Below are 22,969 nucleotides of genomic sequence, written 5' to 3'. Positions count from 1 at the left end.
GCAGAGTGAAATACAAATAAGACCATTTAGCTTTGGTTCTTGTGAAAATCATGGAAATGTACCTGTTTCTGTTGATGTGTCACTTCCAAGAAGTGTACCTATGCTAACTTCTTGTCCTTAGGATCTAAATATTCTTTACCCTCCCAGTAGTGCTCACCTTTTCTTTTCTTTTGTGTTCCTTTTAGATATACATGAGTAGAGTGTATTTTGACATATTATACTTACATGGAGTATAACGTATTCTAATTACGATCCTATTCTTGTAGTTGTACATGATGTGGATGGAGGTTCACTGGTCCTGTATTCATATGTGAACATAGGAAAATTATGTCCAATTTATTCTACTGTTTTTCCTATTACCATCACCCCTCCCTTCCCTCCATTCCTCTTTATCTAATCCACTAAACTTCTACCCCACCCCTTTATTGTGTGTTAGCATCCAGATATCAGAAAGAACATTCAGCCTTTGGTGTTTTGGGATTAGCTTAGTTCACTTAGCATGATAGTCTCCAGATCCATCCATTTATCAGCAAAAAATCATAAAGTCATTTCAGGGCTGAGTAATTTTCCATGTGTATATATACCATGTTTCCTGTATCCATTCATCTGTTGAAGGATTGGTTCCACAGCTTAGATATTATGAATTGAGCTGTTATAAACATTAATGTGACTGTGTTACTGTAGTATGCTGATTTTAAGTTCTTTGGATATATACTGAGGAGTAGGATAATTGAGTTAAATGGTGGTTCCATTCCAAGTTTACTGAGGAGTCTCCATACTGCTTTCCAGAGTGGTTGCACCAATTTGTAGTCCCACCAGCAATGTATGAGTATACATTTTCCCCCCACATCCTTGCCAATATTTATTCTTACTTGTTTTGTTTAAAAAAAAATTAGGGCTGGGGTTGTGGCTCAGTGGTAGATTGCTCGCCTCACACGTGCGAGACCCTGGGTTCAATCTTCAGCCACAACGTAAAAATAAATAAGTGAAATAAAGGTATTGTGTCCAACTACAACTAAAAAAAATAGATTGACACCTTTATTTTATTTATTTGTTTTTATGTGGTTCTGAAGATCCAACCCAATGTCTCACACATGCTAGGCAAATGCTCTACTACTGAGCTACAACTCCAGCCCTGTTACTTATTTTCTTAATTGTTGGCATTCTGACTCGAGTAAGATGGAATCTCAGTGGTGGTTTGCTTAATTAATTAATTAATTAATTATTTATTTATTTTAGTTGTAGATGGACACAGTATCTTTGTGATTTTTTAACATTTATTTAGTTTTAAGTGGACACAACATCTTTATTTTATTTTTATGTAGTGCTAAAGATTGAACCCAGTGCCTAACGCTTGCTGGGGGAGCACTCTACCACTGAGCTATAACCCCAGCCCCTCAGTGTAGTTTTAATTTGCATTTCTCTAATTGCTAGAGATGTTGAACATTTTTTTTCATATCATATATTAGTGACCATTGTATTTCTTCTTCTGCGAAATGCCTATTCACTTCCTTTGCCCATTTATTGATTCAGTTATTTTTTTTTGATGGTGTTTTTTGAGTTCTTTTTTATTTTTTTTCCTCAGTGTGAATGAGTTTATCAGAAGACATCAGAGGACAGGTCTCTCCCAAACCTAGAGTTCAGGTGTGATGGCCTAGAGGAGGCTCAGTCAGTAGGTACTGACTGGGTACAGCAGCAAGAAGACTCTGACCCAGAGCCCAGCAAGAAGTGGTGAGGAGGAATGGGGATGACAGAAGGGTTCTTCCACTTCTAAGAACACAAGCTGGTGTCCTGCCTTTGAAAGCCATGATTTTTCTCATATTTGGGACCAAGCATGGCACACAGCCTGTCTCCATGGGAGCAGTTCTTGCTTCCTCAACTCCCCACAGGAGAAGGCGGCCCCAGAGGGAAATGATGAAGCTGAGAGCAGGCTCCCTTCCTCCTCCTGCCAGGAAGGACACACCAGGCCCGGCCTCAGGCCCATTTCTCGCTTTTGCTGCACCCCCAACCATTGGAAAATTGGCAGAGAAGGAAGTGGGAGAGGGAGTGTTCCTCATAGAACCATACCTTTGGGTCTCTCCTATCCCAGCCTGCAGGCTTGGATATAGGGTGTTGAAGAGGGAAAGGTCCATGTGGGACGTGGAGGGCCACAAGGAGAGACCCATGCCTTTTCTCCTCATTCTGGTGAAAGACATCTTTGATCTCAGATGCTAGCTGTTTAACCCCTGGGGACTGTGTCTGGCTTTCCTGGACAGAGGGAGGATGGCATGTGCATAAGTGCAGGGCCAACACTGCCTTGAGCCCAGCAGGGAGGAGTGGGATCAAGGATCAAAACTCATGATCCTGTAGTCTCAAAGCCACTTAGAGTAGCAGAGAGTTGGGCATGCCTGAGCTGGATGAGGGGCTGCAGAGGGTAGTAAAAGTGGAGCAGGGATCCCCCAGCACCCCCTTCAGAACTACCCCACCACTACATCAGCAGACTGTGGGAAAGGAGCCAATTTATGAAATTAAATAAAGTTCTTGGGGGGAATGAAGATCACAGGCCAGGGTACCTTGACCCTGGCCAGGCCAGCACAGCTGGAGCTCAGCACCCCCCTTCCCACCCCTCCCACGAAGGGTCTTAAATAGGCCAGGCGAGGGCCTGGCATCCAGGGGTCCCAGAGCCTAGCGGGGGGACAGAAGTCAGAGAATTAGGGGTATTGCAGGGCCTCCTCCGGTGAGACATGCTGGACAGGGTTACACTTCAGGAGATTCTGCAACAGGTCCCTCCCTGTGGCATTGAGCTTGGGCACGGCATTCACCAGGGATGTTGTGGCGGGGTACATTGGGTAGGGCTTGTAGTCTGGCAGCTTAGTCATGGCGGGCCACTGCTCCTCAGTTGGTGTCCCCAGCAGCCGGAAGATCCTCTTCAGCTGGTCATCCATATCGTTGCCAAGGAAAAGAGGTTGCCCAGCATTGTCCAGCTCTGCAAAGATGCAGCCAGCTGACCACATGTCGATGGACGTGAAGTACAGTTTGGCCCCAAAGAGGTCATCCGGTGGACGGTACCACAATGTCACCACCTCAGCAGAGTAACAGCGGACTGGGATCCTAAAGGCTTGAGCCAAACCAAAATCAGCCAACTTCAGCTCCCCATTTCTGTTTATGAGGAGGTTCTGGGGCTTCAGGACCCTGTGAAACACGTTGCTGCTATGACCGAATCCCAGGCCTATCAGTAGCTGGAAAAGGAATGACTTCACAATCTCAGGATCGAGGTCACCATTGCAGTTGTCAAAATACTTCTTCAGGTTCTGATCACAGAACTCAAAAACCAAAGTCAGCTCCTTGTCACTATGCAGAACATCATGAAGCCTATCGATGTTCTTGTGCTTCAGCTCCTTGAGTAGGCAGATCTCCCTCAGTAGGCAGAACTCGGCACACCCTCATCATCATCATCCAGCCTCACCCGTTTCAGAGCCACAATCTCATGGGTCTCCCGGTTTGGGGCCTTGAATACAGTTCCATAGGTGCCTTCCCCAATCTTCTCCAGTTTCTCATATTTCTGCATTGCAGTGGCCACGGGAACCCCTGCAGGCCCTGGGTTCTAAGACTCCAGCCCCTTGAGTTCTTTATATATCCTGGAGATTAATGATCTATCTGAGGTGTAGATGGCAAAGATTTTTCTCCTGTTCTGTAGGCTCTCTCTTCACGTTCTTGATTGTTTCCTTTGCTGTGAAGAAGCTTTTTAGTTTGATACCATCCCATTTATTGGTTCTTGATTTTACTTCTTGTACTTCAAGAATCTTGTTGAGAAAGTTGGTTGCTAAGCCAATACGATGGAAAGCTGGGCCTACACTTTCTTCTAGTAGCTTCAGGGTCTCTGGTATAATGCCTGGGTCCTTGATCCACTTCGAGCTGAGTTTTGTGTAGGGTGAGAGATAGGGGTTAAATTTCATTCGGATATTATGGATTTCCAGTTTTCCCAGCACTATTTGTTGAGGAGGTTATCTTTTCTCCAATGTATGTTTATGGTGCCTTTGTCTAGTATGAGATAAATGTATTTATGTGCATTTGTCTCTGTCTTTTATTCTGTTCCATTGGTCTTCATGTCTGTTTTGGAGTGCTCACCTTTTCTTAAGCTATCATGGGTGCATCTCTTTTCCTTGCAGTCAAAAGAGACTGAAAAACTGATGTGACTCCATTTTGGGAAAACCAGCCTCTACCTCAGAGCAGGGCCTATCCAAAGGGGGGGATGACCCTTGTTCTTGGAAAACCCACAGAGCGTTCCTAGGCACAAACTACCCTGCTGAGTTATTTGTCTGTAAAAAACAGGAGAGGTCTGAAGGGCCAGATGTCCCTGACTCAGCAAACTAGTTCTTGGAAAGACCAAAGAATGTTTGAGGCCTAAGGCCTGACCGTGATGACCCAAGCAACCCCCTAACATCAACTAATCAGCGTGAGACAGGGAAGATACCTGGAAGGCCAGGTGACCCCCCCCACCCCCAGTAGTCTCGGTAATTGATAACATGTTAGGAAGCCGTGTGGTTTAGCACGTACACCCTTGCAACCCCTTGTGGCTTAAACCAATCAGTTCAAATGTATCCACCCCTTTTGAACCCACCAATTACCCTTATCCAACTTGTTCCCTCCAATGAATGTGCTAATCAATGTTAAGAATTGTTGTTTGATTTTCCTGCACTATGGAATGATTTGCTGTGTGATGTTGTGAAACATAGAGTATCCCCCCAAAACCTATAAAATCTCACTGAACAAAAGACCAGGGCTCACTCCTCAGGACCGCTGCATCGGAAATGGTTGTGAGTCCAGGCTCGAGCTTGCAATAAAGACTCTTGTGTGCTTGCATTGGATTCAGCTCCTGATGGTCTTTCGGGGTCCCCCAAATCTGGTATTACAAGACTAGGCTACAACAGGAGCAATGGTTTGTCACTTTATGAGGTAAAAATACTTCTTATAAAATTTAGCGTGGGGTCTGGAGTTGTGGCTCAGTGGTAGTGTGCTCGCCTTGCATGCATAAGGCACTGGGTTCCAACCTCAGCACCACGTAGAAATAAAATATATTGTGTCCATCTGAAAAAATAAAAAACTTAGAGTGAAGGGCTGGGTTGTGGCTCAGTGGTGGAGTGCTTGCCTAGTATATATGAGGCACTGGGTTTGAGCCTCAGCACCACATAAAAATAAATGAAAATAAAGGTATTATATCCATTTACAACAAAAAATATTTTAAAAAAAACCCACAAAACTTAGTGTGGACCCCTAAGTACACACTTGTAATCCCAACTACTCAGCAGGCTGAGGCAGGAGGATCACAAGTTTGAGGCCAGCCTAGAAATCTTAGGCTCTGTCTCAAAACAAAAACAAACACAAGCAAACAACAACAACAAAACTCAGTTGATCTTCTTAGAAATGAACTTACATACTCAAAATTATGTCCACATGTCACTAAACAAAAATTGACCAGACCAATTTTTTAAATTGCAATAATGGGGATTAAACAGAAGAGCACACTACCACTAGTATATGGTCATCACAGGACTGATGAGCAGTTTAAAAGCTTTGGAAAGTAAAATAGTGAATTTTGAGAAAAATGGAGAAGAGTTCATGGACATTGATGCTCAATGTGGCCACAGGAAGAAACATACAAATCCTTAAATATGTAAACATTTAAGGTCATGAGCCTAGCCAAGATGTCCTTAAGTATTATTAGTTTTATTGTGCCCACCTCCCTGCCCCCCCCCAATTCATATATGGAAGTGCTAACTCCCAGTGTCTCAGAATGTGACCTTATTTGGAAATAGGGTCATCGCAGATGAAATTAGTTAAGATGAAGTCATACCAGAGTAGGGTGGGCCCCTAATTCAATACAACTGCTGTCCTTATAAAACAGGGGAAATTGGACACAGATGCTGGCACAAGGAGAATGTTATGTGAAGATGAAGACAGAGGTCAAAATGATGCTTCTACAAGCCACGGTTGTAAGATTCCCAGCAAATCATGAGAAACTAGGGGATAGGCAGGGAATTGATTCTCTCTCACAGCCCTCAGAAGAAACCAACCCTGTTGAATCCTTGATCTTGGATTCCTAGCTTCCGGAACTGTGAAATACATTTCTGTTGTTTAAATCTCCCAGTATGTGCCCAAGCTCAGATATTTACATCTATGTGTGCTTTCCTTGAACCAGCTATAATGTAATAGCTTCGCCAAGTATGCTTCCAACAGCAGGTCAAACAACGTGAAAGCTTAAGAATCCCAACTAGCATAGTAAGTTGTTATCTTGTTTTGTTTCCCAATTTGTTTCCTCTTACTTACAAAACAAACACTCAATTTGCCTGAGCTTTCAAAGGACATTTTCTTTGCTCCACTTAAATAATCAATAAAGACATTTCACCAATTAGCAAAGTGAAAAGGAGGTGAATGTAGTAGTATTGGATCCAACCAACTACAACCATGTAAGTAAAAATAATTTTCCTACTTAGGTCTGAAGTTTTTTTTAAAAAAAAGTGGTTTGGAATTACTTAGCTATTTCACCTTAGCATTACTTTAATAAATAATAATAATCTCTATACATCGATTATAATGGATAAGGAACATTCCTAAGTACCTAATGCATATCAGGAGATAATAACTAGGAGAAAAGAACTATTATTATTTAAATGTTAAAGATGAAGAAACTGAGACTCAAGAGAATTGTCTATAAATGCAGTCAGTCAGTAATGGAGCTGACCTCAGACCCTAGTCTGCCTTATCACAGAATTCATATTCTTTGTTATAATGCTCTTCTGCTTTCTGAATGGGTTCAGGGTCTCACATAAAGAAAGCTCATGGAGTATTAGATTCCTCCCCTTGTCTGACTTGGTCTATTTCCCCCACCTCAGCACTAGGAATTGAATCCAGGATTTTGCACTTGGCTAGGCAAATGCTCTACACGGAGCATCCCCAGTCCTATCTATCTATCTATCTATCTATCTATCTATCTATCTATCTATCTATCTATCTATTTTAGTACCAGGGATTGAACCCAGGGGCACTTTATAACTGAGCTACATCCTCAGTCCTTTTGTTTTTATTTTGAGGGTCTTGCTCAGTTGCTCAGGCCTCAAACCTGAGATCCTCCTGCCTCAGCCTCCTGAGTCACTGAGATTACAGGTGTGTGCCACCAAGGCCTACTGATTTAATCTCTTTGCAACCGACATAAAAACTCTTGCTCATTCTGCCTGCATTTTCCAACTCAAGATGAAAAAACAGTAACTGGCACACAGTAAGTGCTCAGTAAGCGTTAGCTGTTATTAATGTTGTATTGTAGATGTTCTGTCTGGCAGTAGAAAGCATTATTTCATAACTCCCCTATTGTTAACTGTGGGTACTTTGAAATGTTATTGGATGACCACTAGGAGGGTAGGAGCTTGGAAGGTAAAGTTGATCCAGGAAAAAGGGGAGAAGCAAAAGTGGAGAGGCTGAGGCTAGGGCGTAGAAGCAGGAATGTGACAGAGAAAGCAGTTGGCAGAATGCCAGGCTCCACTTTGTCTTTGGTGTGGCTGTCTCTGGGGGTTGAGCAGTGGGGGTGGGGGTGATAGCCCCTCTACTCCTGATTGGTCAAGTCACCTTGCTTTATGCTTTATTTCCTCCCTTCTTGGGTAATGGGGAGTCTGAAGCTTGTGGTTACATGAAGCTTCTTGGAATTCTTCCAGAAAGAGGGGAAACATATGAGGTCCTGGCACACAAAGATTCAGCGGGTGAAGCAGTCAGTGTGAGGACAGAGTGATTATGCACATGATCAGCACCATAGTGAGGCTGGAGGTCTTTGAATTTAGGTGTAAATCCCAGCTTTCCCACTTCAGCAACTTTGTGATGGTGGGCAGGTAACTTACCTGCCTGAGTCTGATTTCCTCTTCTGTAATTAGGATGATAAATAGCTGTTATTATTGTTATTAAGTGTTAGACTTTGACTTCCTCTCTGCCTAAATGTGTGGATTGCCCAGTCTCTTCCTCTCCCTTCTGTTTCCCCCATCCTGAGCATCTGGGTCAAATGCCCCTAGATACCTTTCCTTTTCCCTGAACCTTCCAGTGGGCTTGGCTGTCTGACACTTCTGGGCAGCCCCAAGACAGTGGAAAGCATCCTTTCATGACTTTAGGATGGCCTTTTTGTTCCACAGCCCAGGAAGGACTGATAAAAGCCTTATCTGAATCACATTCCATTACGGGGATTAAATCAGACTTGCTCTGAGGACTTCTAGCTGCTATTCCAGGCTATATGCCGGCAGCTCCTGATTATTGCCTTTGGCCCAATCTGAGGTCATCACACTTCTTTATGCCCAGGGGACTTTCACAGGCTGGGGCAAGGAGAGGTTTGGGCAGCCAGTGGGGATTAGTTTCAATTAGCAAGCACTGCCTGAGTAGGGAGGTTTATAGCCAGGCACACCCTAGGCACTAAGGGGGAGGAAATAGGAAAGACCCAGACACTTACTCAGCCAGCTCTAATCTGAGACGGCAAATAATGAACTGTATGAGTGCAGTAAACAGGGATGCAGATCAGCAAACGGAGTTGTTAATGGGGCAACAGGATAGTGTGTGATTGATTGCAGGGTGGTTGCTAAATTTTTCTGAGCCTCATTACTTTATCTTTGAGTTTGGAATATTAACATTTACTTCAAATGATTATTTATTTATTTATTTATTTAGGCACTGGAGATCGAACCCAGGGGCATTTTACCCCTTTGTTATATTCCCAGCCCTTTTTAATTTTTGAGACAGGTCTTTGCTATATTGCTTAGGGCCTTGCTATATTGCTGAGGGCCTTGCTAAATTGCTGAGACTGACCTCAATCCTCCTGTCTCAGAGCTACAAAAGGTTAATTTAGGGCTGGAGATGTAGTTTAGTGGTAAAGCACTTGCCTAGCTTGTGTGAGGCCTTGAATTCAATCTCAAGTACCAGCCCCCCTCCAAAAAAGAGTAAATAAATAAAAGGTTAATTTAAATGGTAATGTACGATTAAAACAGGGTTTTACAGAGAAACTTGGATTTGGATCTTTTCTTGGCCACCCACTAGCTTTGTGCTGTTGCCATTAACTTCTCAGAGCTTCAGTTTCTTCATGTATGAAAAGGAGGAAAAAACACCTCCCTGCCTGGGTTATTGTAAGGGTTAGAGAAAATTCAGCATATAAAATAGTTGGTGGCTACGTGTATGTGCACACATCTCCCTAATTACTCTTGATAAATGGGAACTCATGATGTTACTGAACCAGGCCAGGCCAAGGAGTGTGCCATTTACTGAAACAATGAGTTTTGCAAAAGAGAAAGAGTACACACATGTGGCAGACGAACATGAGGAGGTGGGAGCCCCAAGTCTCAAATCAACCTTCCATGAGGATAGGATTTTTCTGGGACAAACAAACAGGGTAGTCTGAAGCCTGGGAAAAAGTGATTGGCAATAAGGAAGAAAAATGAAGTGACTGCGGTCTGCTCATGAGAAATCAGACTTCAGCCCTCTTTCGTAGGACACATGTTCAGAAAATGGTTGCACTGGTGTGCTCTGAGGATGGAGTTTTTAGCCCATCAGATACTTGCTTAGGCCTAAGTGAAGGGTCCATGGTTTCAACTGATTTGAGCTATCTCCCAGTTTCTGAAAGACAACTTAGAAGCAATCACTATCATCATGATCAATGCTACAGCAAAGCTAATGTGACCTTTAAAATTGGTGAGAAAAATCAAATGAATCTGGGGTTTATTCAGGATTTTTTTCTTCTTAAGGCATGATGGATGGGGGTGGTCATCTTCAATTGAACAGACCCTCAGTGAAGGTCACAAAGCCATCTTCTGTGTGATACATTCACTTTGGAGATGTTTATGAAATCTTGGTCATCCTGAGGCCAGCCTCAGCTTGGAGGGTAGATCATGAGGGAAAGAGAAAGGGGGACTTCATTAGCCTCCAACATTCAGGTAAGCCTCAGAGTAGTCATGTGTAAGTTATAAGCTGTCTGGGAGGCTCTCCGAAGACAGGGAAGCTTAAATGCTCAGTAGCCCAGAGGCCCCAGCAGAGACTCAATCCTACCTACATCTAAGATACTGGCTCAAGAACACTTGCCTAGGCAGGTGAGGTGGTGCATGCCTGTAACCCCAGCAGCTGAGGCAGGAGGATTGAAAGTTCAAGGCCAACCTCAATAATTTAGCAAGGCTCTAAGGACTTAGCAAGACTCTGATTCAAAATAAAACATAAAAATGGGGCTGGGAATGTGGCTTAGTGGTCAAGCAACCCTAGGTTCAATCCCCAGCAACATGAAAAAATTATAAAAAATAAAAATAAAAAAGGGCTGTGAATGTAGGTAAGTGGTAGGGTACCCCTGGATTCAATCCCAAGTCCTGCAAATAATAATAACAACAATAATAAATTTAAAGAAAAAAATAAAAGGGGCTGGGATTGTGGCTCAGTAGTAGAGCACTTGCCTAGCATGTGTGAGGCACTGTGTTCGATTCTCAGCATGCCATGTAAATAAATAAATAAAATAAAAGTTCCACCAACAACTAAAAAATATTTTTTAAAATTAAAAGTAACCTCTTATAAATCAAGTTTTATTTATTTACTTATTTGTGTGTGTGGTGCTGGGGATTGAACCTAGGGCTTTATGCATGAAAGGCAAGTACTCTACCAACTGAGCTCCATAAAACCAGGGTTTGTAAAGTGAAAAAACAAAAACAAAATTGCAGGGACACACTCCTGTTATTTCCAGGTACTCTGGACTCTGAGGCAGGAGGATTGAAAATTCAAGGCCAATCTGGGCAACATAGTAAGACTTTGTCTCAAAAACAAAACAACAGACAGGGCACGGGGTGCATGCAGGTGCACACCTACAATCCCAGCAACTCAGAAGGCTGAGACAACAGGATCCTAAATTTGAGCCTAGCCTCAGTAATTTAGCGAAGCCTTAAGTAACTTAGTGAGATCCTATCTCAAAATAAAAATTAAGAAAAGGCTGGGGATATACTCGGGGATAATGTTCCCCTGGGTTCAATCCCAAGTACCAAAAAGGAAAAGTGTGGGGGGAACCCCAGCAAAACACATGCACACACACACACACACAAAAAAAAAAAAAAAAAAAAAAAAACTGCAGCAGTTCTTGGCCTTTTGCTGTATCAAAGTTATGATCATCTTGTCATGTCAAGCTGAAAATGTTACCACTATCGGGACAGTTGGGAATATTTCACTGCGAATGTGATCTTTCTTTGACTATGAAGTGCTATAGTACTGGTTTTGATTGGTTTGGTAATAAATGTGTAAAACTTTTGAACTGAAAAAAAAACAACAATAATTAATTTGCAGCCTAAAATAAAGAGGAAAATATAAGGCTTGTCAGGCAATTAGACAAGAAAAACATTCTGTCCCCCAGTTTCTTTTTTAACTTTTTAGATTTTTAACTGTAGATGAACACAATACCCTCATTTTATTTATTCATGTGGTGCTGAGGGTCGGACCCAATGCCCCACACATGTGAGGCAAGTGCTCCACCACTGAACCACAATCCCAGCCCTGTCCCTCAGTATTATATTGCTTGTATACTGTTTGTGGTATTTATCTTTTTTTTTCTTATGACTAATTTTATTATTCTAACTAAATGTTCAATTTTTTTTTTTTTTGATACTGGAGATTGAACAGGGGAGCTTTACTGCTAAGCTATATTGCCAGTCCTTTTTAGTTTTTATTTTGAGACAGGTTCTTGCTAAGTTGCTTAGTACCATGCTAAGTTGCTGAGGCTGGCCTCAAACTTGGGATCCTCCTGTTTCAGCTTCCTGAGTCACTGGGATTACCGACCTGCATCACTGTACCCAACTGATATTCACTTTTGTACTCAAAAAAATGCAAATGAACCCCTGTATGTTAAACGTTAGTAATGGGACCCCTTTCCCCATAGGATAAGGACAGAGCCAAAGCAGTCAGCTCAGCAGGGGCCTGCCCTCTTTCCTTAGTCCTTACAACCAGCAGGTGCTTTAGTATAGAGGTTTTTTTTTGTCATTGTTCTGGTCTGCCTTATAGGAAGCCTGCTTCAATCAGGCACAGCCTGTTGCCTCTGTAGGGGAGTTCCTGTTAGATCATCTTCCCTAGTCAGAGGAGGAGGCTGAGCAACACAGTGATGTCAGTCCAATTAATTCTCTCTCTTTCTAACAGTTTTCAGCAGTGACCTTGAAGGTGAGGCATCCTTAAAGGAAATTTATCTATAGGGATGAGAAACACTGGTAAGTGGGGTGGGGGTGGGGATTACCCCGGCTGGGCCACACATGCTGGGAGCCCCCATGAGCAGAGCTGACAATGAGACATCACATTACATCCTGGGGCCATTACCTTGGGGAGATGGAATTGGACAAGCTTGTCTTTCCATTATGCAAAGAAAGGGCTTTTCAAGTAAATGTCCATTTAAGTATGAGCTTAGATCAGTGAAGATGGGGCCATAATAGCTTTGGTGGTCATCACAGCTATTAAAAATACATTTTTTTTTCTGTGCTTAAGCTGCTTTGTCATCTTCATATTGTTCATCCCCAGTAGACTGTGACTCAACCCTTTCTAAGTGTCTGGGAGGCAGGTCACCATCAATCTGTATTTTCAACTTTTCAATTCTTCAACAAACGTAGTAGATGAAATTTATACGCTTGATACACCCCATGGGTATATCCAGAATGAGATAAAACCTAAAAGTTGGGTTAGGGAAGGAAGTGAGTGGTGAGTAGTAAGTAAAGCCCTCTGCTCAGTAGTCATTGTCTAAAATCCTGGGCTCACCTGTCTCTTCAGATCATCTTGTCCTGCATATCCTGCTTAGGTCCTCAGACACACAGAGTTCTCTTTTAGCTCAAGGTGCTCAAACTGAGCCATATCCCCAGCCCATTTTATTTTGAGACAGGGTCTCACTAAGTTGCATAGGGCCTCGCTTAATGGCCAAGACAGTCCTTGAACTTGTGATTCTCCTGCCTCAGCCTCCTAAATCGCTGGGATTATAGGCATGTGCTGGCTAGACTCACTTCTTCTTTTTTTTTTTTTAATAAATTCTCTTGGATAAATCTTTTTTTTTTTTTTTAAGAGAGAGTGAGAGAGGGGGGGGACAGAGAGAGAGAGAATTTTAACATTTATTTATTTTTTCCTTAGTTCTCGGCGGACACAACATCTTTGTTGGTATGTGGTGCTGAGGATCGAACCCGGGCTGCACGCATGCCAGGCGAGCGCGCTACCGCTGAGCCACATCTCCAGCCCCTAGACTCACTTCTTGATGCAAAGGGGGAAACCGTACAAGCGTGGGAAGACTTGTGATTATCTTTACCTTCAGCCTAGCACAGGCCTCCCATGAACTTCCCTAAGCTTTTTCTTCATGGCCCTTCTTATAATTGTTATTAGTTGCTGGCATGATTGCTTGCTTGTAGTCTTTCTTCCCCATTAGAAAAAAAAAATGTCCATGAGTGTATAGATTGTCTTGTTATCAGTCTATTCCCATAGCTTGGTACACAGTAAGGGCTAAGAAAGTAGTTGTTAAATTGATAGATGGAAAATACCCCTACCCATCCTGACCCCATAAAGGAATTAACTAGCCCCAAATGTCTTTAAGTTTAGACTCTTTTTTTCCATTCCCACTGGGTTTAGATTGAGTTCTACCTGGTAGTTGCTAGCCCTCTGTTCATTTAGGTTTTGAGCAAAAGCTTTCCTAACCAAGTGTCTAATGATTGGGGATGAGGGGAATGGCTCCATCTGTTGGCAAGAGTCAAGATCACAGCAGGAAAAAGCCCTGGATCCACCTGCCCAAGGGCCTAAAGTATGTCAGACTACATCCTCCAGTGGTAACTGGAGAATGTCCAGTGGGTAGTGACTGGATAAAGTTGTTATTGAAGCTATCAAGTGTAATAAGCTTGGGGTTAGGGCCTCTAGTTGTATTTAGTAGACTGAGATGGTTTCCTCCTCCTCCTCCTCCTCCTTCCCCTCCTCCTCCTCCTTCTTTTTTTTTTTTTAATTAGTTTTTATAAACTAATACAGCCAGGCATGGTGATGCACATCTATAATCCCAGTAACTTGGGAGGCTGAGGCAGGAGGATCACAAGTTCAAAGCCAGCCCCAGGAATTTATTGAGACCCTAAGTAACTCAGTGAGACCCTGTCTCTAAATAAAATATAAAAAAAGGCTGGAGGGCTGGGGATGTGGCTCAAGCGGTAGCGCGCTCGCCTGGCATGCGTGTGACTCGGGTTCCATCCTCAGCACCACATACCAACAAAGATGTTGTGTCCGCCGAGAACTGAAAAATAAATATTAAAAATTCTCTCTCTCTCTCTCCTCTCTCACTCTCTCTTAAAAAAAAAAAAAAAAAAAAGGCTGGGGATGTGGCTCAGTGGTTAAGTGCCCCTGGGTTCAGTCTCCGGTACCAAAACAAAAACAAAAACAAAAAAACTAATACAAACATTTATGTCATATGCAATAGATTAGTTTGTTTAAATACAACATATAGGGGCTGGGGATGTGGCTCAAGCAGTAGCACGCTCTCCTGGCATGCGTGCGGCCCAGGTTCAATCCTCAGCACCACATACAAACAAAGGTGTTGTGTCTGCCTAAAAAATAAATATTAAGATTTTCTCTCTCTCTCTCTCAAAAAAAAAGTTATGATTGTCCTGCCTCAGCCTCCCAAGTCATTGGGATTGCAAGCATGTCCCACCACACCCATCTCATAGTTTCATTCTTTTTAAAAAAATTTTTTTTTGTAGTTGTAGATGGACAGCATGCCTTTTATTTGTTTCAGTTTTATATGGTGCTAAGGATCAAACCAGTGCCTCACACATGCTAGGCAAGTGCTCTGCCACTGAGCTACAACCCCACTCCCCATAGTTTCATTTTTTTATGGCTGAATAAAACTCCATTGTGTATATATACACCACACTTTTATGCATGTATCACAAGAATATGCTGACTTTAATTCTTTAGGATAATTACCAATGAGTGGTATATGATGTTTCCATTCCTCATCTTTTGAGAAAACTCCATACTGATTTCTATAGTGGTTGTAATAATTTAAAATCTCACCAACAGTGTAAAGGTGTTCCTTTTCCCCCACATCCTTGCCAGAACTTATTGTTATTAGTATTCCTTTTATATTTTTGGTACCAGGGATTGAACCCAGGGGTGCTTAACCACTAAGCTACATCCCTAACCCTTTTTTGAGACAGGATCTCAATAATTACTTAGGGCCTCACTAAATCACTGAGGCTGGCCTTGGACTTATGACCCTCTTGCTTCAGCCTCCTGCATCACTGGGATCACAGGCATGTGCTACCATGCTTGGCATTATTTGCATTTTTGGGCAGTGGAGGGGTGGGGGTCGGTGGGTGGGTGAGGGGGTGTTTAATGGATATTGAACTCAACCACTGAGCCACATCCCCCTGGCCCTATTTTGTATTTTATTTAGAGAAAGACACCTCTTTATTGGTTAGGCTGGCTATGAACTTGCAATCCTCCTCTCTTAGCCTCCCAAGCTGCTGGGATTAGAGGCGTGCACCCCCTTGCTGGCATTTTATTTGCATTCTTGATGGCTGCCATTCTAACTGCAGTGAGATGAAATCTCAGTGTATTTTTTTAAGGTTTTTAAAAAGATGGACACAATATCTTTATTTTTTTTTAATTTTTAATTTATTTTTATGTGGTGCTGAGGATCAAACCCAGTGCCTCACAAGTGAAAGGCAAGCGCTCTACCGCTAAGCTATAAGCCCAGCCCCCTCAGTGTATTTTTTTTTAATATTTATTTTTTAGTTTTAGGTGGACACAATATCTTTATTTTATTCTTATGTGGTGCTGAGGATCGAACTCAGTGCCTCATGTGAGCTAGATGAGCGCTCTACCACTGAGCCAAGACCCCAGCCTCCTCAGTATATTTTTTATTTGCATTTCCCTAATTGCTAAAGATGTCAAATATTTTTTCATGTATTTATTGGTTGTTTATATATCTTCTTTTGAGAAATCTCTGTTTAGTTCATTTGCCCATTTATTGATGGGGTATTATTTTTTTTTTAAAGAAAGAGAGAGAGAGAGAGAGAGAGAGAGAGAGAGAGAGAGAGAGAGAGGAGAGAAAGAATTTTAATACTTATTTTTTAGTTTTCGGCGGACACAACATCTTTGTTGGTATGTGGTGCTGAGGATTGAACCCGGGCTGCACGCATGCCAGGCGAGTGCGCTACCACTTGAGCCACATCCCCAGCCCCGTATTTGGGGTTTTAAAAAATCTATTTATTTATTTATTTTTGGTACCAGGGATTGAACTCAGGGGCACCTAACCACTGAGCCACATCCCCAGCCCCTTTTTAATTTTTTTTCTTTTGGGACAGGGTCTCACTAGGTTGCTTAGGGCCTTGATAAATTGTTGAGGCTGGCTTTGAACTTGCAATCCTCCTGCCTTAGCCTCCCAAACCATTGGGATTATAGCCATGCTACACCACACCATGCCTGATTTTGTGTGTGTGTGTGTGTGTGTATGTGTGTGTGAAAAGTTTTTTTTTTTTTTTGAGTTCTTTATATATTCTACATTTTAGTTCTCTGTCAGAAGAGTAACTAGCAAAGATTTTTTTCCCACTCTGGTTGCATGTGGTGACACATATCTGTAATCCCAGTGATTTGGGAGGCAGGAAGATTGCAAATTCAAGGCCAGCCTCAGCAATTTAACAAGGCTCTATCTCAAGATTAAAAGTAAGGGGCTGAAGTTGTGGCTCAGTGGTAGAGGGCTTGCCTCGCATGTGTGAGGCATTGGGTTCAATCCTCAGCACCACATATAAATAAATGAATAAAATAAAGATCCATCAACACCTAAAAAAATTTTTTTTAAAAAAGATTAAACATAAAAAGAACTGGGGATGCTCAGTTGTAAGAGCCCCTGGATTAAATCCTCAGTACAGGGAGAAAAAAATAAGGAAAAAAGAAATACAAAGAAAAAGAAAAAATGATTTTCTTTCATTTTGTAGGTTCTCTTTAATTTGATGCTATCCAATTTATTAATTCTTGGTATTATTTCCTGAATATTAGAGGTCCTACTAAGGAAGTTGTTGCCTGCATCTATATGTTGGAGTGTTAGCCATGTTTTCTTGTAGTAGTTGCAAGTTTCTGACCTAACTTTGATCCATTTTGAGTTGATTTTTGTGGAGGGTGAGCGATATGTATCTAGTTTCATTCTTCTACATTTGGATATCTGGCTTGCGAGGTAAATGCTCTACCACTGAGCCACAAACCCAGACCCTTACTTTTGATCTTGAGACAGGGTCTTGCTAAACTGCTAAGGCTGGCCTTAAACTTGCAATTCTCTTGCCTATTGGTTAAAAAGATTGTCTTTTCTCCAAGGTATATTTTTGGTGCTTTTGTCAATCATCAGATGACTGTGTTGATTTGTCTCTGTGTCTTCCATTCTGTTCCATTGGTTTGTGTGTCTGTTTTTTTTTTAACTTTTTAAAAAATTTTTTAGTTGTAGATGGACACAATACCTTTATTTTATTTATTTAATTTTTATATGGTGCTGAGGATCAAATCCAATGTGTCACATGTGCAAAGCAAGCACTCTACCACTGAGCCACAACCCCACAACCCTCATTGCTGTTTCTGTTTTTATGCCAGTACCATGCAGTCTTTGTTACTATCACTCTGCAGTACAATTTGAAGGTGGATATTGTGATGTCTCCTGCTTCGCTTTTTTGGCTTAGAACCACTTTGGCTATTCTGGGTCTTTTATTCTTCCAAATGATTTTAAGATTTTTTTTCTTGTTCTATGAAGCATGTCATTGGTATTTTTTTTTTTAAAGAGAGAGAGAGAGAGAGAGAGAGAGAGAGAGAGAGAGAGAATGAATTTTTAATATTTATTTTTTAGTTCTCGGTGGACACAACATCTTTGTTTGTATGTGGTGCTGAGGATCGAACCCGGGCCGCACGCATGCCAGGCGAGCGCGCTACCGCTTGAGCCACATCCCCAGCCCTGTCATTGGTATTTGATGGGGAATTCATTGAATCTGTCCATTGCTTTTGTAATGTAGCCTTTTCGATAATAGTAATTCTGCCTATCCATGAATAGTGGGAGGTCTTTTCATCTTCTAGTGTCTTCTCTAATTTTTTTCTTCAGTGTTTTATAATTTTCATTGTAGAGGTCTTTCACTGCCTTGGTAGGATTTATTTATTTATTTTGAAGCTACTGTGAATAAAACTGCTTTCCTAATTTCTTTTTCAAAAAATTCATTATTGATGTATACGAAAGCTATTGATTTTTGCCTGTTGAGTTTCCTATCCTGACATCACCAGCTTTTTATAAGTCTCTTGTGACTCAGTTACCATGTCAATCAGCTCTATGTCCTTTTCTCCCTCCTTTCCCTTTGCCTTTTTCTATTCCTTTTCCTTTTTCTTTTTACACTCTGCCATTTTATAACTATGGAACTTAGGATAATATGTTTAATTCTGTGGGGACAAATGCATGGAGTTCTGCATACATGCATAGTTAAGGACGCCTGAGGGGCAGGCCACTCCCCTCGTGCTAGGCGTGTGAGCAGCAAACCGCTTACCCATACGCACAGCCCTGGGCATGAGACCACAGTGTTGCAGTCCCTGTGCTTGCTCCACTGCCCACTCCTCAATTGGTCGCTGCAAGGACAGTTAGCAAGAAATTGTATTGGTGGCTGCCTGTAATCTGCCTAGCTACTGCCCAAATATATATACATGGTAACTGCAATAAAATCAGAACTGCTCCCAGCTTGGTTTCCAGAGGTCTGGAAACTCTGTGGCTGGCGACTCCGCAGCCACACTCTCCTCTACCCTGTTCTGTAGACCTCCTCGCTGGAGAGAGAGAGCCCATGCATAATACTATGGATCTCAGTGTCCTTATCTATAAAATGGGAATAATAATAACAATACCTGTATTACTCGTTTGTGAGAGCTAATGAGATAATGTTTGTGTAAGGGTTACATGGGATAATCTATGTAAAAACCTTAACACATATCTTAGCTTGTAATTGGCACTTAATAAATGGAAGTAATTTATATATTTATTATATATATATATATATATATATATATATATATATATATATATATAACAATTTTTTTAACTTTGCTTTATTTATTTTTTTATGTAGTGCTAAGGATCAGACCAAGTGTCTTTCATTGCTAGGAAAGCACCCTACTGAGTAACAACCTCAGCCCTATTTATATTTTTGTACTAGAGATTGAATTCAGGGGTGCTTAACCACTGAGCCACATCCCAAGCCCTTTTTATTTTTTATTTTGAGGCAGGGTCTCATTAAGTTGCTGAGGGCCTCACTAAATTGTTGAGGCTGGCTTTGAACTCATGATCCTCTTGCCTCAGCCTCTAGAGATTCGGAATTACAGGCATGCACCACTGTGTCCAGCAACCTCTCAGGGGTGATGGTACTGATGGTAAGGAATTGATTATGCAAGGCCCTTGTAAGGATCATAAAAAATTACACACAAATGCCCAGTAATCAGTTAAAATAAAATAAATGTTTATTTCTTTCTCTCCCTCTGAACTTTTCTTCCTTTTTTGATACATTTTCTTCTCAACAGAGACATTGAAACCTGCTGTGTGCTTTTGGCAGTTTCTCTTGAACTCTGATCAGTTTCATCATGTATTTATGAAGCACCGACTAGGTGATGACAAACACTCTCCTGATTATTGTGCTGTTAACCCCTTTGGAGGGAAATGGAGTTATTGGGTCATCTCCCTTCCTGAATCTGGGCCCCTGGATGGGGCCCCAGAGCATCAGGGTCAGGGTGTAACTCTGCTCTCAGAGTCTAATCCCCTGAGTTCGGAAGGTAGCATTTTGGCTAGTTTGATCATATGTTCTCATGCAGTGTATTAATCAGCTTTTTATCTTTGTGTGACCAACAAACTTGACAAGAACAACTTAGAGAAGTGGAAGTTTATTTTGGCTCAGTTTCAGACATTCAGTTCATGCTCGGCTGTTCCATTGCTTTGGGCCCAAGGTGAGGCGGAATATCATGGCCAAGGAGCCTAGTGCAGGAGTGCTTTCACCTTATGGCAGCTGGGAACGGGGGAGCTGGGAAGGGCTGGAAGGGCATGGCCCCAGTGACCTACCTCCTCAAGCCATGCCCTACCTGTCTACAGTTAGCACCCAGTTACTCCTTTTAAACTAGGCTAGACTGATTAGGTCACATCACTTATAATGTAATCATCTCACCTCTGAATACTCCTGCATTAACACAGGAACTTTTGGAGAAGACCTCATATACAAATAATAACATGCAAGCTAGGAGGCAGCTTCATGAACAATGAGTAGACACAATGCGGGCTCATTCACAAGTAAAAATACAAATTGTGACTGTGGTACAGATACCTGAAAGGGGTTAGGGAATTGGGCCTCTGTTCACTTTTGAATTATTTTCCCCTTCAAGGGATCTGTGTAGTATTGCAGGGAGAGGAGGGTTCTGGTTATAAAGTAAGTGAGGTAATGGGAGACTTAGGTCTGAGATCTCTTGACTTTTAGATTGATCTTTGCTTCTGAAGGGGTGTCAATTTTCCACTGAGAGAAGGAGCTGCACATTTCAAACATAGCAGTGACACATCTCTCACTCTCTTTGAATTGAGATAACTACTGTTGCCTATGCTGGTCTTGAACTCAAGGATTCAAGTGATCCTCTGGCCTCAGTCCCCTGAGTAGTTGGGACTACAGGTGTGCACCACCATGCCTGGCAACAGTGACTTTTTAACTCTTCATTACATCATTATTTTAAAATTTATTTACTGTTAGTAAACTTAAAACAAGGAAGTTACTGCCTCCTAATTTTTACAGAGATGATTTGAGCTCCAGTCTCCAACTGGAATTTATCAGAAGTGGAAGGAATCTTGGAAGTTCTCTTGCTTAACTCTGTCATTTTAAAAGGGCCTGTGAGGAAAGGAGTAGAAGAGGTGAGGAGATTTTGCAGGTATATTTAGATCATAGCAGATTTCAACTCTCTCTCATTCTCTAGCTCTCTCTGTCTCTCTGTCTCTCTCTCTCTCTCTCTCTCTCTCATTGGGGATTAAACCCAGGGGTGCTTTACCATGAAGTGCCATCAAGCTACATCCCCAGACCTTTTTATTTTTTGAGACAGTGTCTCACTTGCTGAGGCTGGCCTCAAATTTCAGAACCTTTTGCCTCAGCCTCCAGAGGAGATGGAATTAAAATTTCAGCTCTTCTGCACCCTAATCCTGGGCTGCTTTTAGAAGTGGCAGTTATGTATGGGGAAGAGGCTTGAACTAGAAACACTGAGTCCTGGTTTCTTTACCTCTGAATATCTGGATAATCCCCAAACCATGCTATTTCCTCATAGAAATGGTGATACATACTAAGGAATATTATTCAACCCCAGGGCTGAAAATGTCACAGTATTACAGTTTACCAATCCCAAAGAAAGAATTTGGAGGACTCAAAGAGAGTGTTTGGACATTTTATTACTCATGTGCTCCTCAGTGTGGCAGACCAAGATAAAATGAAGGACCATACTGTGCCAATGAGCAGGGGAAAATATATACAGGATAGATTGCAGGCCAACCACTTGTATGGCTTTCTTCAGATGTTTTATGAGTACATAATTAACTTTAAACCAAGGTTTGATTTTTTAAAAAATTTTTTTAGTTATACATGGACACAATATCTTTATTTTGTTTATTTATTTTTATGTGGTGCTGAAGATTGAACCGAGGGTCTCACATGTGCAAGGCGAGCGCTCTACCGCTGAGCCACAACTCTAGCCCCAGGTTCATGTTTTGATGCCCACCAAAAGATTGAAGATGAGGGAAGTGGTGAGTTTCCTCCCTCTTTGCCCTTCCCATCACATCTTTGGGAGTCTTTCTTAGTCCACATTCAGAAACAAGCCTTCACTGACTTGTATTTGCCCCACCAGTGTACACATCTCTAACTATTATAACAATGCCATAACATGGGTATTATTATTATTGCTGTATGTGTGTGTCTGGTGCTGGGTTTTGAACTCAGAATTTGTTTCTACTACCACTGATTTACATCTCATGCCTTAAAAATAGGTGTTAGTATCATCTGAAAAACGATATAGGATCTACTTCATAGGCTTCAATAACATTTGAAAATTATTTGTAAATGGCAAAAGACACAAATAAGAAATAATAAAATGTTGAAATTATGAAAACAGAATATGGTCTTTTTTTGAATAGGACTTGAGGTCACCTCAGATAAACTGTTATCTGGATCTATTTTCTATTCTGTAAAATAGGAATAATGACTCCTATCTTGCTGCATTATCAAGAGTGAGATAGAAATTTAGAGAGAGTTCACTGAGTCTCCAAAGGAAAAAATATCCCTGTTAAATTATAGAATGAATAGACAACTCGTGAACTGGACAAAGGTACCTAAGGGACAGAAAGCCCATAAATTACTCTGTAACTTTCCAGTTCCCTATATAAGTCTTCTGGAATATCACAAAATGGGAACAAGACTTTAGTAGTGGACCATTAGCCTTGTGAGGCTAGGGTTTAACTACTGGACCATGACCCTCTGATCACCCAATGGGCCACCCACCTCTACATACTTGGATGTTAGCTGAAACCTATATCCCAGACAAGATCCCCTAATGGGGAAACAGGATCTTGCTCAATATTTCCAAACCAGGAGAGAAGCCCAATCCTTAGTACCATATAAAAATAAACAAATAAAATAAAGGTATTCTGTCTATCTGCAACTATAAATTTTTTAAAAAAGATTATAAAACCAATTTGATTGCTGTATAACATAAATAAAATATAGTATATGAATGTAAATTCTTTTTTTTAATTGAGAAACAGTAGAGGATAGAACTCAAGAACATGAATTCAGAGCCATCCTATCTGGATTCAGGTCATTCCTTGATAAAATAAGGATCATGATAATAATTCCTGTTATTCAGTTGGATAATAATTGAATTAGATAATCCATGTAATATATTTAGGACAATTTTTTTAACATATAGT

The 22,969-nt window shown here is 41.5% G+C and overlaps 1 non-coding gene and 1 pseudogene across 1 annotated transcript; both read right to left on the bottom strand.

The window, feature by feature from the left end:
• Positions 1–2,507: 2,507 nt before the first annotated feature.
• LOC113191491 (cyclin-dependent kinase 5 pseudogene) lies at positions 2,508–3,547 on the bottom strand (annotated as a pseudogene).
• A 2,739-nt stretch (positions 3,548–6,286) lies between these two features.
• Positions 6,287–6,410, bottom strand: LOC113191521 (small nucleolar RNA SNORA27). Its single transcript, XR_003301896.1, has one exon. It is a non-coding gene; the product is annotated as a small nucleolar RNA SNORA27 (small nucleolar RNA).
• Positions 6,411–22,969: the final 16,559 nt, after the last annotated feature.

This window comes from Urocitellus parryii, chromosome 1, assembly GCF_045843805.1.
Source record: "Urocitellus parryii isolate mUroPar1 chromosome 1, mUroPar1.hap1, whole genome shotgun sequence".
Taxonomy (NCBI): Eukaryota; Metazoa; Chordata; class Mammalia; order Rodentia; family Sciuridae; genus Urocitellus; species Urocitellus parryii.
The sequence above is the reverse complement of the archived record's forward strand: the minus strand, read 5'-3'. Positions and strand labels throughout refer to the sequence as shown.